General features: G+C 37.5%; 1 pseudogene; it reads right to left on the reverse strand.

The window, feature by feature from the left end:
* Nucleotides 1–2,365: 2,365 nt before the first annotated feature.
* Nucleotides 2,366–2,913, reverse strand: LOC102023369 (annotated as a pseudogene).
* Between the last annotated feature and the right edge of the window lie 6,830 nt (nucleotides 2,914–9,743).

The following is a 9,743-nucleotide window of genomic DNA, read 5'->3' on the forward strand; positions in this document are numbered from 1 at the left end:
GGTCTGTTGTAATCCACGTCACATGTATGTGAAACTGGTCATAACTCGAGGATCCACTGTATTGTTTTTCAGTAACATTTCAAAGCTGCCTTTAATAGACATGGCATATTTCTTGTTAACTTTATTCCTAAGTAATTATCTGATTGGAACTACTATAAATGAAATCTTTCTCCTATTATAAATATAGTTGGCTATTAGTATATAGAAGTACTATTCTATACTTTCCCTACCCCTCTTATTCAGTTCTCTTAAGCTGTATAATAATTTTTCCTTAGGTTCTCCACATAGAATCAGATATCACTGGCAAATAATACATTATATCACTAATACTATCTCCATCATTCCATTTTTAAAAACAAGCTTTACAAATTTTAGAATAGCTTTACATTTTAAAAAATGCAGATAGCTGGGTGTAGTGGGACATACCTGTAATCTCAGCACTCTGGAATGCTGAGGCAAGAGGATCAAAAATTTGAGCCCAGCCTGGGCGACTTAGTGACTTAGCAAGACCTTGTTTCTTTTTTTGTTTGTTTGTTTTTTCTGTTTTTCTTCTGGTACCAGGAATCGAACTCATGACCGTGAGCTTGCCAGGTAGGCACTTTGCCACTGAGCTAAATCCCCAGCCCCAACAAGACCTTGTCTCAAAATAGAAAATGAAAAAGTGATGAGGATGTGCAAAGGCACTGGGTTCAATCTCCATTCCTTCAGAAAAATAAATAAATAATTAAAAACACAAAAATGACATAGAGAGTAGCCATATATCATGCATATTGTTTACAGGAGTCTATATTTTATTGATAGTTCCTTATTTTTTATCAGAGTCTCTCTTTTTTTTTTGGTTTGAGGAACTCACACGAGAACCATGTTACATTTCTTAGTCATATCTCCTTAGACTTCTCTTGACTATGACAGTTTCTCAGATTTCCTTTGTTTTTGATGGCCTTGCCTATGTTGAAGAGCACTGGTCAGATATTTTGTAGAATGCCTCCCAATTGGGATTTGCCTGATCAGTTGGGATCAGACTGGGGTTATGGGTTTTGAGAAAGGAAGATCACCAAGGTAAAGCAGCAGTTCCATTATCTTATATCAAGGCTGCAAACTATTGGAATAACTAGTTGTGTTGATGTTGACCTTCACTATCTGGCAAGGTAGTGTTTGTCAGGTTATTCCATTCTAAAGTTACTCTCCCTACTCCTTCCTTACCATTCTTTTTGGAAGAGAGTCAGCATATGTAGCCCACATAGAAGGACTAGAGAGTTTATACTCTACCTCTTTGAGAGCACAGTATCTTTATTAATTATTTGGAATTCTTCTGTATGAGACACTAGCATATTCTTCCACATTTATTTACTTATTTAATCATTTCTTTATGTCAGCATGGGCTCATAGATATTTCATACCTGGGGTTATAATTTAATATTGCTTTATTTATTTTGTTGCTCACATTACATTTTGACCTTTGAGAATGCTTTCTTGTCTTCCTTTGACAGAGCCTTGTCATTGTGGAACTTTGTTTTTTTTAGCACTTCCTCACTTGGGACTGTAAAATGCTCCATGCTCGTCTGCAACCTTTCCTCTTTGAGTGAGAGAATCACCCATTTCTTCAAAGACTCTGGACCCTTTTTTCAAGAAATGGTAATAAAAATTGAAGTCTGGTCACTAGACAAACTTGTTGCTACCTGGTTGTTTCTTTTCTTGCTTGTTTGATTTTAATTCCTCAAATGTACCTTTTCATTAGTTTTGAAGTTTCACTTTCCCCCACAACATTCCACAAACAGCAGCAGACATGAAATGGTGTCTGCCTGTCAAGCTTGTCAAGGAAAGCTGCCTGTTGGTTGATACACCAAGGCCAGCAGCCAACTTTGTCAACCAACAGGTTTGATTTTATGAAAACTGAAACCCATCCTGTGTTTACAGCAATTCAATGTTTCCAAGGCTGAAAGCAGGCAAGGTGTTGCAGGACTGAGAGTTGCTTGTGACAGAAGAGTCATGGAAGAAGCTGGGTAAATGGACTCAGGCATGTACTCCAAGGACGCAGTGTGGTCACGTGGACCCCAGAGACCAGGCCAGCGCAGCCACATTACTCTCCGAGTGAAACCCAGTCACATCCACAATATGTACAGTAAGAAAGGGCCCTTCCACTGCTCAGGATGTAACTTGCAGCAGAAAAAAATATTCATGCTTCTTTTCATATCACATGGTGGTGGCAAGACAGAGAACATGCTTGTCTAACACTGTTTGGTTACAGATAAACTCTCTGGAGACAAAGCACAAGCGATTGAATGGAAGGCTAGGGTTCAGTTTCTTTTCTTTAGTGTAGCTCTTTAGTCTTTAGGTAGACACTAGGGTGTTTGAACATGTGCAGCTACGGCATTTCGGAGACTAGTTATTTCTGTTTCAAAGTGTCAGTAAGGGACAAGACCCCTCGCTTTACATTGGTTGCGACTCTTCTGGTCACTGAACGCCCTGGCGGAGGAGGTGGTAGGATTTTCTATAAAGGTGGCCTGGCTCCCAAGTATTTCTGACAGCTTAACATGCAGGAGACCTGGACCACCTCAGATGGGTTGGCTGCATTCGGCTCACACTAGAACACATGGCACTCAAAACGCTCAAAACACTGGCTCCCGGTGTCCATGATGAAGACAAACTTGTGGAAGTCCTTCCTGACACCCATGAAAGACAGGAATTGCACTCGGCACTCCACCAAGACCTCTCCTTCATTCTTGTCTCTGATGACAGTCACTGTGGCATGGGCCACGTTCATATTCACTAATGGCCAATCCTTCTTGTTGGATGAGGTCATAAGACTTCTATGGCACTGTTCAGGGTATCCGTGCCAACTGGTCTGTCAACAAGTAACATGCCCAAATACTGCACATGCTGGTTGTTTCTTATAGATTTATGCAATGTCATTTATTTTACATCCTTTCAGGCAATAGTGCAAAGAAATACATGACTATATACTCATTAGTATACGTACACAGACATATTGATATTTGTATATGTAACCACCTGTATCTATATAGGTTAAACATACATTCATAGTGCTATATCCGATAGCAATCCATTGCCGCATGCATCATTCTTGTCTTTTCCCTTTGTTTATGTCTAATCTCCTACCCTATGAGAAAGTTGTGTCCCTCCATTTGCCTCCATTTATAGGTTCAAGTATAAACATATTTGGCAACAGAATTGCAAATTTATGCCCCTACAGGAAACATCAACTTGAGTCCAGTACTTATGCATAGATTTTGTTGTTTTTACTCTTACAGATTCCACACATTTCTAAAGTTTTTCAGGTGAGCATTATTCCACATTCCCTTCAGTGAGATTGTTTCACATAGTTGTAGTACAGAAAGATTATTTGGTCACGTTCTGCGTTCAGTTTTTATTTTTATTTTTATTTTTTTGGTTTTTTTTTTCCAGTACCGGGAATCGAACTCGTGACCTCGCACTTGCCAGGCAGGCGCTGTGCCACTGAGCTAAATCCCCAGCCCCAGCACTCAGTTTTTATGTTGCCTTGACCTTCTGACTCATTTTTTTGAATGTTCATACATTAAGGTTCTACAGCTTTGGGCAATGTTTAGTGTCATGTATTTGCCATAGCAATAGCATATAGAATAGTTTCTTTGTCCTAAAACTTCTGCTGTTTTACCTATTCAACCCTCACCCTCTTCCCTCTGATTGCCTGGTATTGCTAATAAGTTTACTTTATACCTGTACTATTTTATACTATATAACTTTTTTTCAAGATATCTTATTGCGGTTAACAATATGCACTTAGGTTTTGTCCATATCTTTTCACGGTTTGATAGTTCATTTCATTTTACTGCTGAATAACATTGTATTATATCAATCTGACATTTCCCAGTACTAGAAAAAAAAAAAAAAAGAAAATGGTATATATTGATCTGCCACAATTTGTATGTCCATTCAGCTATTGAAGAATATCTTGTTTGCTCCCAGCCTTTTTTTTTCAGTGATGAATAAAACTGCTATAATATTCTTATGCAAGCTTTTGTGTGGGCATAATTTTTCACATAAACAAAGTAAATACCTAAGAATATGACTGCTATTTCACATGATAAGACTGGCTTTGTCAAAATTGCCAAACTGATTTCCAAAGTGGCTGAACCATTTTGCATTCCCATCAACAGTGAATGCATGTTCCTGTTGCTCAATATCCTTACCAGCATTTGATACTGTCAGATTTTTGTGTTTTGACCATTTTTATAAGTATGCTGTGGTATCTTTTTAATCTCATAACTATACTTTTAAAAGTTATTGTTTTTGTAGTGCCATTGTTTGTAGCACTTACATTGTGTTTTATTACCATAATTTCCAAGGTATCTTATGTGGAGAAAGACATTCTTTAGTTACTCTTTTGTGTATTGCTTGAGCCCTGACCAAGCCATGATTGTTGGGTTCTGGAGGAAGTCTAGCATAAGCATTGTAAGCCCCAGGATCAATGCTAGATACTTTGCTGAGATGTAGGCGAAGGTAGATAACATGATGGCTAACTGGTCAAGTCGCATTCCTATGATAATTGAGTTGTATTGTCCTTGCTAAAACAGTTGATATCCTCCAATTCCTCTGCTGCCTCCTGGGTTGATTCTGAATAAAAGGTGACTGAAGATGGTAATCAGGGCTCAGTCCTAGCACCTGATCACAAGATTTTGGCTCTCTTGGTTTGATTTTTTCTTACTTTTCTTATACATCTGTGGGCACCTATTTCGGGGGACCTGTTCACCCTGGACAGGGATGGATGAGAAGTCTGACAATCTTATACTTCATCCTATGCTTAAATAAATTCAGAGCTTACCAGAACTTTTGGCACTATTTAGACCCTCAGTTTTTGATTTGTTGAACTAATCCTCTAGTACTTTTTTCATGAAGGACTCATTTCATGAGATAATCTATGTATTAAAATATTTGTCTAATTGAACAATACCGGCCACATTTTCTTTGTCTAAATATTGCTTTGCCCACTCATTTTAGTGCTTCTGGGTAAAGTTTTAAGGTTGGCATGATCTCCCCTCCTGTGTGTGTTCATTTTTCCTGAGTGTCCAAAAGAGAATTTCTATACTATTGGCATGGGATAATCTTCATGCTCATTGTTCCTGACATGTCACATGTCCTTCAAGCTGTACAATGAATATTTTGAATTTGAAGACATTTTCTAATATGTCTTTGAATAACCTTTCTGTTCCAATTTTTTCTTGTCTATTTTTCTAGGAAATTATTAATTTGTTGCATCTTCTACTTGTGTCTTACAAAGTCAGCCATGTTTAATTTTTCTTTTTTATGTTTTGAATTACTTTTCTCAAGCTAATCTTCCTTCTTCCTTGTTATTTTAATGACATCGCTTCTTGTTTTTGGTGCTTCCACTATGATCTTAATTTCTATGATAATTTTATTTTTCTCTTTCATTTCTTTTCTGAGCTCTTCCAACTCATTTCAAACTTGTCTGTCTTTTCTTTCTTGAGCAGTTTTATTCTCTGTTGAGCTCTTTCGTGTATGTTTAAAGGCATTTCTTGTGTGTATGTTTTTTCCTCATTGGCTTCTTTAAATTCTTATCTGTCTTTGATTACAATTTGCTCCTGTTCCCCAACAATATATTTCAGCAGGTGCTCTGCATTTGCTTTTGTTTACTTTTTCTTGTAGCATATTTGAATATGCATTGGTTCCCTTTAAATTTTTCTTCAAAGAAGATAGTTAGTCCCATGTAGACCAACTATTTGTGGGAATATGGAGTGGTAAAGGGCCCAAGAAAGAGCTCTAAGCCATCAGAATCCTCCTGACTCAGAGTGCAGATCTATAAAGTGCAAGATATTGTGTCTGCTCAGTGCATGCTCAGTCATCCTCCAGTGCTCAGTGCCATTCTATCAATATCACTCGATATAGTGCCTCTCTATAGCAGAGGTATGAGACCAACACTGCTCATCTAGGTGAGATTTTCCTACTAAGAGGCACTAACATGAGATCTGCAAGGTGAAAAAGAAGCTGAAATAGTTATAGAACTTTGGAGCCCTTTGATGCTAGATCTGGATGATAAAAATAAAAACAATCAAAAAGGGAGAGAGCCCTTTATCACATGTTGCCCAGAGGAAGCTGGCTAGGGATCGGACCAGCTGGGGGTTGGCAGTTCTGCAGCGGTCACAGGACTGAAGCCAGTAATAAAATTTTAGCTTTGGAAGGAGGAAGGTATAAACCCTGCCATAAATCACCATGTTAATGCTTCAGCCAACTGTGACCAATGTTATGTTCTCTGCAGTTTCTCATCTGGATGACATTATCAACTTACTGATTTCCTGGGAACTGGTGGGAAACTAAGAGCTAGCTATTTCCTTCCTTGACCTTCACTCCATCATTCTTTCCAAAAGTTTTAAAATAATTTAATTATCCGTGAACAATCAGGGTGATTTCTTTTTTTTAACCAGACACTGTTTAGCATATTGTCATGCAGTTTAGGATTTCTTTCTCTTTAGCAGGAAAAGATCAGCCAACTGATAAACTTTATCACTCGTAGAATATCTTCCACCAAGTTACAAATATTTTGTGTTATCTTTTCTTTCCTTAGTCTTATCTTCCTGATGTTTGCAGAGTTTCAGAAGTCGTTATTGCCTGGAGAAGCTGCCTACATTATACTGAGGACAATCAAAGTGTAGATGGTTTACATTTCATAGCATGCCACTGCCTTGGAATCCTGTTTGTTCTGTTATCTTTGAAAGTGATCTGGAATCAAAGATATGCTTTCTGCATATCCTGTCTCACTATGGTCAAAATTTCAGTACTCAAAGAAATACATCTTTTTATTCATATAATAATTCAACAACCATACAATAAGTACTTGGTATGTGTTCTGCAATTTAAAAAGTGGGGAAGCACTGTCAGGTGTGGTGCTGCACGCCTGTAATCCCAGCACTTGGGAGGCTGAGGCAGGATGATCATTGAGAGTTCGAGGCCAGCCTGGGCTACACAAGTGAGTTCAAGGCCAGCCTGAACTGCATAGTGGGACCCTGTCTCAAAAAGACAAAAAAAATGATGAGATTATTTAGATGTTCTTTTATGTATTTGCTTGATTTTTCCCATATATTGAAACATCTCTATGGATTATTAAAATATAGAAAACAACTGTATTTCATTTTTTGTATCTAATAATTCCAGCATGTTCTACTTGTCTAATATGTCTATGTTTGCTGTTTGTTTGTTTGCTGAGTGACTTTGAACCAAATACTTCACTCCTTAACTAATCAATGCACATGAAGATAACAGGTGACTGATGACAGTTTAAAGGATAAATCCATAAGTAGCTCATCCAACTACATAAAAGTAGAAATTAATAGTTTTAATCCATGAATGTTTCTGAATGTTATAAGCAGGGCACTTGATATACACCAACCCATAAGAATTGCTTGTCTTCAGGGAAACATAGGGCCAGAAAGTTAAGAAATGAGGTAATAAGCATCCAGAGGCACTGCTAAAAATGTCAGCCTCAACCCTGATCACAGTACAAGGACCAGAGTGTACAAATCTGAAGTTCATTGTCTCCTGTTGCCATAAAGCCATACACTTCCACCCAATACACCAAGAAATTACTCCATAAAGAAGTGATAAAAACAGAAAGTTAGCCATTTACTTTAAAAACAAAACCAAGGGTTGGGGATGTGCTCAGTGGTAGAGCAATTGCCTAGCATACACAAGGCCCTGTGTTCCATCTTCAGTACAATAAAAACAAAATAAAACATCCAACATCTTGTTCATATCCAAAGAGACTGAAAGCCAGTTAAGAGTGAATATGAGGGGCTGGGGCTTTAGCTCAGCAGCACAGCGCCTGCCTAGCAAGCGCAAGGTCATGTGTTTGATTCCCAGTACCAGAAAAACAACAACAACAGCAAAAAAGTGAATATGGATATGTAGCCAGTGAGTTAAGATTTGGTCAGGTGTAAAAACAAATGAACCACATTTGAACTGCAAAATCAATGTGATCTGGTAAATTTTTTACTCCATATTACAAAAGGGAGAAAATCTCTGTATTAGTCACCGGGACAAAATATCCCCCCCCCACCCCCCGCACACACACACAATTTAAAAGAGGAGAGGTTTATTTTCACTCACAGTTTCAGTGGGTTCAGTCCATAGTCAACTGGCTCCAATGTAGAAATGGCATGGCAAAATGGCATGACAAAGGAAAGCTGTTCACTGCATGGTAACAAGTAAGCAGAGAGAGAAGAGAGGAGCTAAGGGTGAGAACACACCCTTCCAGGCCACAACCCCAGTGACCTGCCCCTTTTAACCAGGCCCCACTTCTGCTTTTTTTCTTTTTTTTTTTGTGATACTGGGGATAGAACTCATGACCTCATGCTTGCTAGGCAGCCACTGTGCCCCTGAGCTATATCCCCAGCCCCCAGGCCCCACATCTGAATATAAGACTTTTACAGGATATTTTAGATCTAAATCATAATAAATATCCATATCTGAACCATGATAAGCATCCATTAGATTTTAAAGGCAATTATTTTCTAAAGGAAAATAAAGAAGAAAAAGAAAAAAAAATGAGGCAAATATTCTTAATTTTCTATTAAATTATAACAATACAAATTGGAAAATTTGTATTCTTTCTGCATTATTATAACAACAATATTTTTAGTTCTTGAGAGTTATCAAAGGAATCATCTTATCAGAAACCTCCTTCCCACCAGAATATCAAATCCTCTGAAATCTTCACCTTTAGTTCTTTTCCTCAAAAGAAAGTTCTCATTAAAGATACATATATTTTCATTGAGTTAGCACATTCTGTTCTCTGTCAGGAGTAACTCAAAGTGCTCAGTGTATTTCTGCATTATTATAACAATACAAATTGGAAAATTAAGTCATTTATGCTACCTGGGAATAATAAGAACTATTGATTTCATATGCTTATATGCTTATAATACTTTGAGCTACTATCACAATCACATAAGATCTAGATTACTGCTATTCCTTTTGATCCATAAGTGCATGTTTAGCTCTTTTTTGTGTATGTGTGATACCGGGGATTAAATCCAGGGGTTTGTCACTGAGCTATATCCCCAGCCCTTTTAATTTTTTTTGAGGTAGTTTCCCAGGCTGGGTTTAAATTTGTGATTTTCTTGCCTCAGCCTTCCAGAGAGCTGAGAATACAGGAATTCACCACCATGGCCAGCTATTTTTAGTTCTTGAGAGTTATCAAAGGAATCATCTTATCAGAAACCTCCTTCCCACCAGAATATCAAATCCTCTGAAATCTTCACTTTTAGTTATTTTCCTCAAAAGAAAGTTCTCATTAAAGATACATATATTTTCATTGAGTTAACACATTCTGTTCTCTGTCAGGAATAACTCAAAGTGCTCAGTGTACTGAGAGGTATTGATTCATCAGATAAATAATATAGTATCACATATTGTCACTCCACAAACAGAAGTGTCATAGGAGAATAAAGCCCATGTCAGAAAAAGTTTTTAGAATCATCTATATATCAGAGTTGAAAAGACTCTTCAGTAATTGTATTCCAGTACAATTCCTGTCTATTACACATGAGAAATCTGAGGCTCCAAAATTTAAAAAAATCAATCTACGTTCCCCTCATAAGTGAAAATATCAGAACTAGACCCTGGTCTCTAGACTTCTACTCCATTATTTATTTTATTTATCTATTTGTTTATTTATTTAGGTGGTACTTCAAAGCTTTTGCACTGAGCTATACTTCCAGCCATTTTTTTTT

The sequence above is a fragment of the Chinchilla lanigera genome, unplaced genomic scaffold (assembly GCF_000276665.1).
Source record: "Chinchilla lanigera isolate Chin_1 unplaced genomic scaffold, ChiLan1.0 scaffold00089, whole genome shotgun sequence".
Taxonomy (NCBI): Eukaryota; Metazoa; Chordata; class Mammalia; order Rodentia; family Chinchillidae; genus Chinchilla; species Chinchilla lanigera.